At 54.9% G+C, this 15,249-nt stretch overlaps 1 protein-coding gene across 1 annotated transcript in view; it reads left to right on the top strand.

Moving 5' to 3' along the window:
* The first annotated feature begins 3,835 nt into the window (after positions 1 to 3,835).
* Positions 3,836 to 15,249, top strand: part of LOC131419089 (endogenous retrovirus group FC1 Env polyprotein-like) — a 23,769-nt gene continuing 12,355 nt past the window's right edge. Inside the window, exon 1 of the mRNA XM_058563857.1 lies at positions 3,836 to 3,900. The gene's annotated coding sequence lies outside the window, so the exon portion shown is untranslated. The remainder of the gene's footprint in view (positions 3,901 to 15,249) is intronic.

Genomic DNA, 15,249 nt, shown 5'->3' with positions numbered 1-15,249 from the left:
CACGGGTCCTGTCACCTCACAGAGTAACCCTGGCTGAGTTCTGTCCCTACTTCGGTTCTCGGTTCCTGCCAGTGGCAGGGCTCAGTCTCATCCCGCCTCCTGCGCAGCGACCTGCTCAGAGGCTGCGGGGTGGGGGCCAGCAGGACCCAAGTGTGCTAGATGGGCAGGTGGGGTCCTTGAGGAGCGGGCAGACCCTCGGGTCAGCTGGCCCTGCTTGTCTGACGGGCCCCTGCAGCTACTGGTGCTCAGAGTACCTCTCCCATTTCTGCGGGATTAATACACTAGGAAAGGCAGCTAACGCTTACAGAGGCCCTGCTACGAGCCAGGCGCTCAGTGCTTTACACGCATTAACTTGTAATGAGCATTAACTCATTAACCCTCACTACAAGCTTATCAGGGAAGTGTGATTGGCATCACCACCCCGCTTTACAGATAAGACAACCGAGGCACAGTTCAGACACTGAGTGCAGCCGGCACCTGGCTCCGGAGTCCTCCGGGTCCTAAACCGCTCTGTGCTCCCCCTGCTGTTACTCCTGCTCCCGCCCTCCTTCATTCATTCGCTGCTCCCCCATCGCTGCTCCTCCTCCTCCATCTATTCCTCCGATTGCTTCTCCCGTGACTGCCACGCTGCCCCCTTGTCCTGTTACATTGCCGGGTGACTCACTTGTCCCCACCTTGGTCCTATCTCCTGTGTGACTCCCCCAAGCGTTTGCACACCTTCTCCCTCCACTCTCCCCACCAAGCAGCGGCCTCTCCTGGGCCACCCCTCCCGTTCCCGCTGCGGTTCTTCCTGTTCAGCTAGTCTCTTTCTCCTCACTCTCTCGACTCTCTCGCTACTGCTATTCCTTTTCCTCTTCTCAACCTTACTCTCCGAACGCCCTCCTCCTCCTGTGACTACTACTTCCTGTCATCACTCCTGGTAAACGCTGTCTTCTCTGACTCTCCCGCAGCCCTGTCGCTTTTTCTCTGACGTCTCCTCCAGGTAACAGGACTTCCTCTAGTACTCGTCCTCCTCTTCTTTCCTGAGACATTTCCCCCTTCCGTGGGTTTCAGAAACACTGGCCAATTCTTCGGCCTTCCTCCCACAACAGGTGGAGCCTGCGCCACCTCCCTGGAATTTGGGAGCCTTGTGACTGCGGAGGATGGCAGGAGGTGATGCTCTGTGGTTTCCGAGGCTGGGTCCCGGAAGGGGATGTGGCTTCCGCCTTGGGCGCTGGCACACTCGCTCTGAGCCCCACCTAAGACGGTCAACTGCCTTGAGGCCGCCACGCTGTGAGGAAGCCCGGGCCACATGGAGAGGCCGTCGGTAGGCACTTGAGGCAGCAGCCTCAGCTGAGCCCAGCCTTGGAGTCATTCCAGCTCAGGCCCCAGGGAGTGAAGAAGCATCCGGATGATCCCAGCCCCCAGCCTTCGAGTCTTCCCAGCTGAGGCCCAGATGTCGTGGAGCTGAGCCATGCCCTCTGCCCTGCCCCAGCTCGTGACCCATAGAATCCATGACCATCATAAAACGGCTGTCTTGTGCCACTGAAGGTTAGAGTGGGCCGACATGCAGCAATAGCAACAGGGAACCGGAACACCTCACTTATGCTGTCCCTTCTTCTGCTGTCACTCCCCTCCTCTCCTGCCACAGGAGGCGACTGGGCCTGTGCCCTGCCCTCCTAACTGCCTCCTGACGTCGGCACTGGTACCCTGGCCTCTCCCGTCAGCGATCCCAGCCCTGCCATCCTCTGAGCGGACATCCTGGCTGTGAGGCCATCAGTCTGGGTGCAGAGAGGAGTACTCACAATTCTGCTGCCAGCGGAGACTCACTTCCTTGTCAGAAGTTCACAGCCGTTATGACGAGTTCTGGAGTCAGCACTCTGCTGATCCGCCCCTCCCTCGCCCCAGCCCCCTCGGCCTGCGCCCTGCTTACTGAAATGATTAATAATTCAGGAGTAATACGGGGCTGGGATGTGACCCATCTGAGGGTCTTAGGATGGGTGATAAGTATATCAGATGGACTGCGTGGGCAGCACTGTCTGGGGGCTTGGAGCTGGGCAGATCTGGGTTTGAATGCCAGTTCTGCCAACTTCTGGCTGTGTGACCTTGGGAAAGACACTTAACCTCTCTGAGCCCCAGTGTCCTCCTTTGTAAAATAGGGCTAATTATACCAACCTTGCAGAAGTATTGAGGATCTAAGATCACATAGAAAGACCACCCTTACCTTACAAAAGGGGTACCTCTGAAGGCCAGAGTTTAGGTGGCTTCATTGATGGGACCAAGCTGCCTGGGACTCCATCACAGAGCTCCCTTTTCGAATACAAGTCCCTGCCTCCAGCTCTACTGGACCCTGTTAGGACGTTATGATGATCTCTGGTTTGCAGGGGGGAATCTGAGGCTCAGAGAGATAATAGGTGATTGGCCCAAGTACACACAGCTAAAAACTGACAAATCCAGGACCCAAGCAGAGGCCACTTCCTTTCCTCCCAACACTCACAGAAGGTAGAGCGTGCTCTGCACCGACTGCCACGTTCAGACTTAACTCTGCTGTGGACTAGCAAGACCTTCTCCCTCTGAGCTGGAGGGGGAGGGAGGGCCCCGGGCAAACAGGCTGACTTGGTTGGGCAGGGGGAGGCAGCCTTTTCTGAGGTATAAATGCTTTTTAATATTGTAAACATTTATTTATTTAAAAATTTTAACTTACGTTTTGGACAGGTAATGTATTTCCAGGGTTCAAAATTTCAAGAGGCACAAAAAGGGTTCAATGAAAAGTAAGTCTCCCCCACCTTCCCCGACCACATGATTCCTCTCCCAGAGGGGCCAACGTTTCCACTGGAGATAATTTCCCACACACTTGAGCAAATATGAAAATAGAGCCTTCCCTTCTTTCCTCTGCACATATTATCAACACTGTTCTTCATTTTGCCCTTTCAAAGCACCCTCTCCTCCTTTTTCACAACTGTGTAGTACTCCTTTGTCTGATTGCACACCATGCCTCTGGATCTTCCTCCCTCATTCCTATGAAGGAAGCAAATAGGACCCTGGTGCCCCTTCCCCCAGCTGTTCTTCCTCAGAGCCTCTGAGCCCTGGTGAGCTCAATGGCTGCCAGGCAGGTGCAGGAGAACTGTGATTGGGTGCAGTGGACAAAGCCTGCAGACAGACAGACCTCCTCCCCACCGGCCTCCAGCCCTTGCTGTGTGTCCTGGGATATCTCCTGCCCTCTCTGAGCCTCCTTTCCCTCCTCTGCAAGATGCAACCGGAAGGCCTCCCTCCCAGGGCAGAGGTGAGGGCTTCTCTGGAGGGTCCATTGCCTCTTACAGGCTGAGGCCGGGGGCACTCACTCATTCATTGATTGATTCATTCATTCGTTTATTCACTTAGTTACTTATTTACACATTCCTTCACCCATTTACCGACTCATTAATTTACTCATTCATCAAGTCACTAATTCATTCGCTGTCCATTCATTCAGTCACTCATTTTCTCACTCATCCATACACCTGTTTGTTCACTCATTCACCGATTCATCCACTCACTTATTCACCCATTTATTTACACATTAATTGTTTCACTCATTCAATTATCGACGAATTCGTGGTGATTAGTGTTAAGATGTGAGTTGGAGAGCACTGGGGTGGGGGAGCTTGGAGGTGGGGTATGAAGGGGCCGTTGGAGGTCAGCGGCAGGAGCGACACTGCTCGGGTCCTTTGGGGTCCCCCGCAGCCCCCACCTCCGCGCCCGCGCCCGCCCCCGCCCCGGGCCCGCGGCCCTGCTCGGCGCTGCGCTGCGCTGCGCTGCGCCTGCCTGCCGGGCGGGGGCGGGGGCGGGGGCGGCCGCCGGGCTGCGGGGCTGGCGGAGGAACCTCGCGCTCTCCTGCCGCGGCTGCCGGACGAAGGTAGGACGCGGCCGCTGCCCAGGCCGGTGAGTGAGCACCGGCGCGGCGCGGGGCGCGGAGGGCGGACCTGGCGCTCGGCTGGCCGGGGGCGCACACGCCGGGGCGCCTGGTGAGGGTCCCCGCGGGAAGCGAGGGGCGGGCGGCCGCAACTGAGGCGCGGGAGGGGGCGCCCCCGAGGCGGGGAGCTTGCAGGGGTCACCGCAGGACACGCGGTGCGGCGCGCAGCCTGGCCGGGGAAGCTGCAGGGGGCTCCACAGGGCGCGCGACCGCAAGGGACTGGAGCGAGCCCGGGCCGGCCGGCCACCACGTGCCTCCTCGCTCCGGGCGCGTTTGCCCGGGGCCTGCATGTGCGGGCGCTCACGGCGGGGGCCTGGGGATCCCAAGGCTGCGGTCGCCGGGACCCAGCTTTCCTTTGCACGCCTAGCAGTACCCCCGCGCCGACCCGAGTCTGCCGTTCCTCAAAGTTGCAAAGAGGCTGGAGGCGGGAGGGGGTGCGGGGTGGGGGTGCACTTGGCCACACTGCCCCCGGCCCGGCCCAGGCCGGCCCAGCCCTGCCGCAGCGCTGCGGCGCGGCCCTCTCCGCCTGGGCGCCTCCAGGGCTGCTCCACGTCCGTACCTGTTGTCTGAACCGCTGGTAGCCAAGGGAGGAGGAAGAAGGGCCCGCAGCCGGGTCCTGCCACTGCTGAGGAAAGTTCGGATTGGGTGCTAATTAAGAATTGCCGGAACTGTGAGTCGGGGGCAGAGTGAGGTGGGAGTGGCAGCTGCCCACCCCCTGCTCACTCAGGGGGGCATAATGGCGGACCTGTGGGCGTCGGTACTGTGTGCCCTGTCGCCTCCCATCTGCCTCTGGCTTTCGCCTTCACAGCCATCCCCTCAGGAGGGCGCTGTAGTCTTTCCACTTCACAGGTGAGGACACTGAGCCTCAGAGAGAGGAAGCCTCTTGCCCAAGGTCACACAGCCTGTAGGTGGTAAAGCTGGGATGCGAACCTAGGTCTATGTGACCGGCAAGATTTTGGTGGTGTCCAGGCCCACCTACCTCCTTCCTGTCTGCTCCGCAGGTTGCGCCTGGTCCAGTTCATGGGAAAAGATCAGTTCCAGCCCAGGCCACAGGCTCCTTTGTGGGGCATGGGGGAGGGGAAAAGGTGGGGGACAATGAGAGCTCGTCCCTGGCCCTCCTGGCCTGTCCCCAGCACTAAGTCATGTCTGTCACCCCTGCCCCACTGCAGTCCTAGGTTCTCAGGGCCTGGAAGCAGAGCCTGTGGAAGGTCTTGCTTTAGCTCGTGCCGCAAGACCGTGGCAGGCCCACAGCTCTGCCCAGCTGACCCTCCACTTCTCCTCCCCCCTACCTACATGAGTAGGTGCTCATGGTGCAGCTTTAGGGCACAGAGGGCACCGAGGTTTCCTTCCCTGGGGTTCAGGGAGGAGGCAGATGGATAGGGCTGCCAACAAGGAGGGGATCTTGGAGGGGTGCCCCTATTCAGTGGAGCTGCCCCCAAGGAGCAGAGTAATTAAGAAGGACATCATGCAGAGCTGGGTGCCCACCACCATCCTTCAGTCTGAGCTTGGCCCTTCAGAAGATGGGGCAGCTCAGCCACAGGCATGCTCTGTGATCTTGGACAAGTCATTCCCTCTCTCGAGTCTCATTTTCTGTATCTGTAAGGGGGGCCCTGACACCTGTCCTGCAGGGTCCCTAGGGAGGATGAAATGCGGTCTTGGCCCTGGCACAGAACACAGCCCAGAGTGGGCTCAGAAGTAGGGACTGTGATGTCCTGAGAAGGGAGGGTGTGGCTCTCTTGCTCCTGAGCCTCCCCCCCGCCGTGTGTGCATGATGGGTGAGGCATGTGGGTGGCGTGTGTGCGAGGGGTGCGTGGAGGCACATGGGTGGTGCATTTGAGATGCTTGTGGGTGTGCACGAGGCTCAAGTGTGACATCTATGAGACATTAGGCCACTTCTCCGTCCCTCGGTGCCAGGAAGTACCCAGCATTTGAGTTTTCCTCAGAAAATCTTACTTGAGATTGATCCTTGAGCTCAGCGCTAAATCAGAGGGTGGCTGGTGCATCCACCTGTGCTGGCAGGAAATTACTATTTTAAAAAGACAGAACCCCTGGCCTTCTCTGGGCCACAGGAAAATCGGTTCCTGTGGCTGGGCCTCAGATGAGAGCCTCTGAGATGTGGGTCCAGCTTGGCGAGAGGCTCCTAGTGGGAGGTCAGCCAAGCCTGAGAGTGACAGGGAGAGATGCAGAGGCAGGGCCATAGGCTGGCATCTTCAGAGAAGAGCTTCGGCCAGCAGGAGGGACATTTTTAACAAGACCAGCTTGTCTGCTCATTCTGTGGTGTAATTTTAAGGCCCTGGGGAGGGAAGAATGGGCTTGGAGACCAGACTCATGTCCCCAACTTAGGCTCCTCCGCTTGCCAGCTGTGTGACCTTGGGCACGCAACTTAATTCTTCTGAGCTTCAGTGTTTTTCATCCTGAAAGTGGGAAGGGTAACCTTGCAGGGTGCTCTTGACGAGTCAGTGTGAACATATCCTAGCCCAGGGCCTTAAAATTACACCACATAGTAGATGCTCGAGAAATACTCACCCTGCTCTTCCTTTCCTGATCTTTACATCTGCTTTAACTTCAGATTTGGGGAATGATCTGGCGCATTGGTCAGTGGAGATCTCAGGACTCGGGGGGATTTCTGGAGAGCCTCAGCTTGACGCTGTCCACGCCCAGGGTGTGGGGATCCAACTGGGTGTGTCTCCCATGTGGCTACTTGAGTCTACCACCTGGCCTTGCCCATTGAGATTGGCCAAAAGGGTGGTTATGCTCACCACATACTTACACAGCACATGTGTCCTGATCGCTCTGCACAGTTTTTAATAATTTTATTTATTCATTTTCCCCCCAAAGCCCCAGTAGATAGTTGTATGTCATAGCTGCACATCCTTCTAGTTGCTGTATGTGGGACGTGGCCTCAGCATGGCCGGACAAGCGGTGCGTCGGTGCGCGCCCGGGATCCGAACCCGGGCCGCCGGTAGTGGAGCGCACGCACTTAACCGCTAAGCCACGGGGCCAGCCCTCTGCACAGTTTTTAGAACCTAAAGTAGTACATAGTCATGTCCCTTGAAGAGAGACACATGCAGCCACTGGGATGGGGAACTCTGTGATTCCAGCTTCATGATGCTTTTGAGGTGTGTGTGTGTGTGTGTGTGTGTGTGTGTGTGTGTGTGACTTGTGTTCTAATGAATCTCCACTTTGACATTTGTGGTCCTGTAAACGGCAACATATTTTCTTCTATTCACTGCAGTAAAGGCCTCTAGAAGACCCCTCCCTCAGCCCCCAGGCTCTTGCTGGTCTCTGTGCAGGATCAGAGAAACAAAAGCCCATCTTCAGCTTCGAGTTGCCCCCAGTCCCTCAGATAGCAAAAGTGCAAGGTGCCCAGTGATGGTGAACATGAAGCTGAAAGCAGCAGCAAATTCCTATCAGGGAGGCTGCCCAGAGGAGGAGGGCGCTGTGACCTAGTGGAGAAGTGCAGATTTCCACTGGCAGATTCTTCCCATGGTGTGGCCTGATTAATTTTCCTCCTTATGCCAGTCCTTTCTGCTCTCTAATGGACTCTGGGAATATTAGCCAGGAGGGTTAATAGAAGTCATCACGTGCAACCCTCTTATTAGAGAGATGGGGCGATACAGAAGCAGTGAGGAGGAAATGACTTTTTATTCATTCAACAAATATTTATTGGGCCCTGTTCTGGGGGCCGGGGATGAGGCCTTGAGCAAGACAGCGACCCTGCTGTAACACACTTTACATTCTAGCGGGGAGACAGAGAACAAGTAAATAAGTAAATAGGTATGGGATAGTTTCAGAGTCATTGACACAGGAATGCAGGACAATGTAGTGGCGAGTCCCAGGGGAGGGGACTTCTTCAGATTGAGTAGTCGAAGGTGGTCAGGGAAGGCCTCTATGAGGAGGTGACTTTTGAGCCAAGACTAAAGAGCAAGAAGTCTCAGCCATGCCAAGAGCAGAAGGAAGAGCTGTGCAGGCAGAGGGAACAGCAAGTACCAAGAAGAGCCCTGGTCTGCAAAGGGTAGTGTGGGGAGGACTGGGTTCACTTGTTGGAGGCAGAGAGAGAAGAATGAGGGAGATGGAGAGTGATGAGCAGTGAGGCTGGGGGAGCCAGATCATGAAAGCCCAGATCACCGTGGGGGAAGGAGTGTGGACTTTATTCTGTGACGGGAGCTGTTGGAAGTCTTGACCAAGGACTTGCGCTGGCTCTGAAGAAGAGCCAGGAGAAGGCAGTGAGGAGAGGCGTGCCAGGCAGAGGAACGGCATGAGTAAAGGAGCGGAGGTGAGAAAGCAGTAGGAGCTGAGCCTGCTGGACAGGCAGGAATCAAAGTCGTTGAATGCCGCTTTGGGGAGCTGTTCAGGGTTCTGAAAGGCACATCCAGCGTCTCTGCAGTTATGGACTGTGAGGGGAGCGTGTGTGTGTGTGTGTGTGTGTGTCCGTCCGTCCGTCCGTCCCCGTGGTTCCCAGCTAGCTGATATGTCCCTGTGCCGGTTACCTAGGAGACAGCGGGAAGACGATGGAGCAAGATCTGATTGGCTACTCACTCCTTCTGTTCATCTCTCTGTCAGAACTGCAGGCAGAGGTTACAAATAGTTGTCCATGCGGGCATGACAAGTGCTGGAAGGGGAGCTGCGAATGTTTGCTGCCCGAGTCCTGTGTGTGTGTGTGTGTGTGTGTGTGTGTGTGTGTGTGTGTGTGGTCGCCCTGAGTCCTGTGCGTGTGTGTGTGGTTGCCCCGAGTCCTGTGTGTGTGTGTGTGTGTGTGTGTGTGTGTGGTTGCCCCGAGTCCTGTGTGTATGTGTGTGTGTGTGGTTGCCCCGAGTCCTGTGCATGTCTGTGTGTGTGGTTGCCCTGAGTCCTGTGTGTATGTGTGGTTGCCCCGAGTCCTGTGCGTATGCGTGTGTGTGTGTGGTTGCCAGCGTCTGCGTGTGCACGTCTTGAACAAATGGCAGCATCGGAGCTAATGTGTTTCCTGCTATGGAACACCTGCTCATTGCCTTAAATCAGGTGGGGGGGGAGCCCAGATAAATTTAGGAAGAACCAGCCGGCCTTGGGAAAGGATCTTTTGTTTGGTCTTAATAACTGTAATGTCAACACTGGCGCTGATTTTGAATGGCTCCCTGTACCTTCCCTGTACCTCCAAAAATGCAAATAAAGCTCCGAGTGGTGGCAGTTATGTCCTGCGACGTGGACGGTGATGTCACTATGCAGACTTGCCCCCCACCCCCAGCCGAGAAGATTGGTAGAAGATTGTAGATGTTTCCTTCTCCTCTTTCCTTTTTTAAAACAATAACATCCCTTTTTCTTCTACTTTTTGGGTAAAAGGACAAGGAATCTACACTTTAATTTTGCTTAGAAAGAGGATGGGGAAACGAACAAAAACCCCATCAACATGTTTCCTTTGCAGTTGACTTTCTACAGCAGCAGCCCAGGTGGACTCAGGAAAAAACAAAAACAGAACAACAACAACGAACAGCTCCAGGGCTGCGGAAGATTGCACATTCTCAGTCTTTCTTCCCCCACTCCTGCCTCCCACCTAGCAGGGCTTGGCAGATGACACAGCTGGTGAGGAAGGAAATGAGGATGTCCCTGCTCCCACTCTTGGCTTCTCTGTCCTGGGCTCAAGTTTTAATGTGCCATGTACGACAAGCCTTCTCTGCCTCTTCCTTGTCATCCTGATCATTTTTTCCAGTGGGAAAAAATCATACTATGCCTTCCACCCATCTCCCTATTTCCCATGTCTCCCTCACCACTGGTCAGAGGTGTTTTATTTGAAACACACATCTAGGGTGGTTTTCCTCTGTTTATACATTACCCATTGTGCTCCGTTCCTTACAGTAGGGGTATCACAATTAAATGCCTCAAGGGGCCAGACAAGTGACCCAAAAGGTGAATGAAGGAGGCTCCAGGGCCTTTGCACTTGCTGTTGCTGGTTTGATCTTCCACCTTATATGTACATGGTTCACTCACTTCATTAGATCTGTGCAACTGTCTCCTCCTCAGACAGGCCTTCCCTGACTGTCCCATCTAAAATAGCAGCCCTTTAGCCCTGTAACTCTCTTTTTCTCCCCAGCACTTTGCACTGCCTGACCTTATGTCATGTGCGTGTTCATTGCCCCTCTCCCACTAGTCTGGGCATGCCACGAGCGCCAGGACTGTGTCTGATTGTGCTCCATTGTCTCCCCAGTCAATAGCACACTGCCTGGCACACAGCAGTAGCTCGATAAACATTTGTGGATGAAGGGAATGACGGACAAAGTTGAACCAGAGAATGTAGGCTTTATAAGGGCCCTGGCTCAGCCCACTGGATTGTCTGATTTTTCTAGAGAAGCTAAAAATCCAGAGTTTTACATACTACCTCCCAACTTTAAAATGTTAAACCCCAATTCCAACAAAGACTGTGAGGGTCGAGCAACACTCCCTTTGGGGTTGGGGGCCCCTGGACATCATTGCCATCTGGCTGCAGTAACCTTTCTTCCCTCCTTCACCACACACAGACCTGTTCTGTCACCTCAGAGCCTTGGCTCAGGCTGCGCCTCTGGAGGCCTGCAGTGCCTCTCTCCCACCCTCTTCTTCACCCAGCGTGTTACCGTTTCCTCTCGTTCCGACCCCCAGGCCAGCCAAAAGGCAGCTTCCTGCTGCCCCCTCCCCACAGCATGGCAGAATGAGCCTCTCCCACCACCTTCCTGGCCTAGCTCTTCTCTGTTGGGAGTGTAACCACGTGTTTGCTCATCTGTCTCCTCCCTAGACGCAGAGCTCCATGGGGCAGGAACCCCATCCAATCCATGTGGGGGTTTGCAGTGCCCAGCACGAGGCTGGCATACAGTAGGTGCTCACTAAGTGAGTGGTGAATGAAACAGAGAAAGGAAGGGGAGGAACCAGCCTTTGTTGGGCATCTACTGTGGGCTTGGCCCTGGGCTGACCCTGTTCACCTCCTTCCCTCACGATGGCCTCGTGACAGGATGTTGAGGCTCAGAGAGGATGTGACTTGGCCAGAGCACTTGGTGTGCAAGGGCTCCCCATTGAGCTGAACAGCTTCTCCCTGGCTGGCGTGCTGTCCCCACCCCATTCCATTCCCTAAACAGACCTCTATTCCAGGCCACACGGGGCTGCCTCCCAACCCCCACACAGCTGCTCCCAGGATGTTGACCATGTGTGAATGACTTTGCCTTTCTGAGCCTCACTTTTCTTCTCTGTAAAATGGGAGCATTCATAGCCTCAGCAGAGTTACAGTGAGGATCCAGAGATGACAGATGGGATAGGGCTTTGCCAGCAGTGGAGTGGGGTGACTCACGGGATGGTGACCGGCACAATGAGGGCAGTGCCCAGTTACTCAGCAGGGCCATGCTTCCCCCGTGTTCAGCTTATTCTGCGGCTATGACGCCCCCAGGGCCATGCACAACAGCCACCTAGGGTGAGGGCCGGTGGCTGGATGGCTGTCACACAGAGTGCACCGTGCCGGAGGTGGGAATCTGAGATCTTTCTTGACTCTGTAAGTGATTCCCGTGTGACGTGCTTGACCCATCTGGGCCTCAGTTTCCTCTTCAGGAAAATCAGAAAATAATTCTGCCCCGAAGGGATGCTGTGTGGATCTAATGAAAGAAAACGGAAGAGACAGTGGTTTGAAATGCGCGGAGGGCTCTGTACCCGTGGCAGCCTCTGAGGAAGTGGGGGGGGCAGTGCTGAAGAGGGACATCGGGGCGGGGACTTGAGCAATGAGTGCGTGTGAGGTTGACAATAATGATGATAAGAGCAGCTAACAGTTACGCAGGGTCTAAGCGCTTTATGTGTTAACTTTTTAATTTTCATAACAACCTTATGAGGTAGGTATTGTCATTAACCCCACTTTTCACTCCTGCTCTGCCACCTCAGCAGAGGGAAAGGGGAGGAGAATGTTTTGGGGCCACCAGGGCCTGGGCATGGTTTCCACTCACTGTTCATAATGAGTGTTGGCTCAGCATCTGCTCAGGATGCTGGGGTGCAGGGGTGGCCAGACCCAGCCCCTGCCCACAGGGTCCCCCAGGCTGGGAGGGCAGACAGCTTCTGCATCCAGCGTGAAGTCCCCTGGTGGGGCCAGCAGCTCTCCGAGTGCCCTGACATGAGGTGATTTAGCCATCAGTTGCTGTGCTGGAAAAAGGGGGGACTGCCGTGACACTGATGGGAGAATCACGGTGATTAGTGACAGAGGAGACTGTCCTGCATGCACTGGGCAGGCCCACCCCACTGCCCGGCCTGGCACTGAGCACAGCCCCGAGGGCCCCCAGGAATGGCGTCGAGGAGCACGGGGTTCAGGCCCCTCACCAGCATGGAGCTCTGAGCCCCAGGAGCCGCTGCCCTCACTGCACTGGTCTCCCGGTCGGTGGGATACTGGGGAAAGCCACACTTGACGAGGGTCAATTGCATGCCTAGTGTTTCATCCCAGAGCCAGGAGCTCTGCTGACCTTGACTGAGAGGAATATTCTGGAAACTGAGGCTCAGGGAGGGTGACTACTTTGCCCCAGGTTGCAGAGCAGGTTGGTGAAGGTGGGAGGCTGGATCCCAGCCCAGGTCAGCCTGACCTGGAGCCGTGGCCTTCTCACCCTCACGGGGGCATCCCAGCAGAACCTGCACTGCTGGACTCCTGTGTCCGGTACCACCCATAGAAACAACCACAATCCCCCCCACCTGTAACGTACTTTCCAGTTTCACAAAGTCCCCGCGTGTCCAGTGGTGTGCGATATCTGATCAAAGACCAAACCTGGCAAGTTTGCAAGAAGGTTGTCTCAGGCACGTGGGTTTTTTATAAAAATGACCTTTATTGAGGTATAACACAGAATAAAATGCCATTTTGACAAATGTGTACACCCATGTAACCACCACCACAATCCACGTATAATGAGAACATCCCCATCACCCCCAAAAGTTTGTGCCCCTCCCAAATAGGTCCTGCTGCCCTCCCCTTCCCACCAGCCAATATCTATTGTCAATAGCTATTCGATTTGTCTTGTCTTTTTTAGAGTTTCGTATAGATGGGATCATACAGTGTATCGTCTTGGTCTCTGGCTCGTGTAGCACGTTCAGCCTGTTTTGAGGTCCAGCCACGCTGGTGTGTGTGTCAGTTCTTTTTCTTGCTGAGTGTATCCAGGGCGTGTCTTCATCCAGTCTCTTGTTCGTGGGCATTTGGGAGGTTTCTAGTTGGGGCTGCGGTGACTACAGCTGCTGTGAACACTCACATACAAGTGTTTGTGTGAACACCTGTTTCCGTTTCTCTTGGCTAAACACCTAGGAGTTGGATTACTGGGTTGTGTGCTCAACTTTGTATAGGAAACAGGCCCATTTTATGAATGATGGAATGGAGGATCAGAGAGAGAAAGCAGCTGACCTGGGTCACCCAGCGTGAAAACAGTCCAGCCCGGAGCTCTTTTACCTCCCTGTTGACTCACCTGATAAATAAAGAAAAAACCACGTTCATTCATAAGTTTTTATTAGTACCTACGTATACACCATTTTGAGACTGAAATCAGTGGGTTCATCTCTTGGTGAGTGCAGAGCGGAAAAGCACAACCAGGGCAGAAGTAGGTGACGAAACAGGTTTATTGTTTGCACAAGCAATGGAGAACACCCGGGATATCTCCCAAAGCAGGGTCCCCCCGAGCAGTGTGGAAAGACTTTATCCACAGGAGAGTGGAGGACAACAGGTTTATTTGTAACAACTGTGCTCCTTCAGGGGGCATGGGTAGCAGGTACACATGCTATTAGATACATGGAATGATCTGAAAATGGCTGCTTGGACCCTCCTAGAGGAGGGGAATTTAGGATGCTAATGAGATGAGGTAACTTTAGGACACGTGGAGCCGGAACATTTTGCAGGGGTCTTGCTGAAAACGTGGGAGTTTCTCTGCAAGATGGCAACATCTGCACAAAGGGGACATCAATTTCTGCATAACAGGACACACAGTTTCTTCCTGTCTGAAAAACATCTGACAGACCATGTTAGTTGTTGACCACATCCTCAGTAACCCTTTCTTTGCCTGGTTCCCCGGTCAGAACTTCACTTAATCATCGGAACAATCCTGTGAGATAAATCATAATATTATCCCCATTTCCCAGGTGAAGAACCGAGGCTCAGAGGTACCGTGACTTGCCCAAGGTCACCAGCGGGTCGTGGTGTAGCTGAGACCCAAGCCAGATCTCTGTGCTCTCGGTCTCTGCGCTGCTGCAAGTAAAGATGCAGAAATCACAAGACAGCCCCAACCCGCGGCCATGGCGGATATTGCTAATTGATCGCCACTCTCCTTCCTGCTGACTCAGCCTCAGAGGCTTTTTAAACACGGGCCTCCACGCAGCTCCTCGTGAGGGATTGGATACGGCAGGCAAGAGAACAGCACCCAGAACCAGCCCCCGCCCCCACCTCGGAGTCCAGGTCTGCCCTGCAGAGGGCCCCTCACCAGCGGGAAGGCTGAGCCAGGAGGGGCCCCAAGCTCCATCTTCACCCCACAGGCCCCCGCTGAGGATGGGGCCAGAGCTGAGAGGCCTGCACCTTCCTTAGCCTGCCCAGTGGGGTGGGGGCCAGAGATGGTGTTCACGCAGAGGAGCCTGGCAGGTGCTTCACACAAGGCCCCCAGCCTCACGGGCACCTGCAAGCTGGGGGCTGATCCAGGTTCTCAGATGAGGCAGCGGAGATCTGCGAGAGGAATCAAGAGGAGACAGAGCCAGGACACAAACCCAGGCAGGCCCCAGCGCCCACCCTCCCTCTGCCATGTCGGTTGGCCGTCCTCCTTTTGCTGGGACTTCCCTGGCTCCAGACCAAGGGCTGGGGCTGGTTTTGCCTGGGCCTGGAGTGTTGTTCGCTGGTCAGCGTCTGCCCAGAGGTCCTGTCTGCCAGGACACAATCTGAGTGACCTTTTATTTTGATAAAGCTGTCCTGACCGATGCAATGAGCAAACCCTGAGCTGAGTGTCAAGAAGGGAAGGGTCTTCAGGTGGGGGCAATGGCCTGGAGGTGGCAAAGTCTGGGCTGAGACTGGAGAGGAAGCAGGCAAGGTAGCCCACTAGTTTGGATGCTGCCATTTGACTCTGCAGAGCCGTCAGGAACTAGATGGCCATTTCCCGGGTCGTTCCCCCATCTGTATCTCTCTGTCTCTGTGTCTTTCTGTCTCTCCCTCTCAGCCTCTAGGATCATGTCTGTCTCTGGAGCTCTCTGTCTATCCTCAGTCTCCTCAGTCTCCTTTTCTTTTTCTGACTCACAAACATGTTTCAATTTCTCATGGATTTCCTAAGAAAGAAACACAGACCATTTACCTCTGATCCAATCCATCGTGAACATCACTAGTAGAAATAACACAA

Source organism: Diceros bicornis, chromosome 2 (genome assembly GCF_020826845.1).
Source record: "Diceros bicornis minor isolate mBicDic1 chromosome 2, mDicBic1.mat.cur, whole genome shotgun sequence".
NCBI lineage: Eukaryota > Metazoa > Chordata > Mammalia > Perissodactyla > Rhinocerotidae > Diceros > Diceros bicornis.
This window is presented reverse-complemented; position numbering and strand designations above follow the sequence as displayed.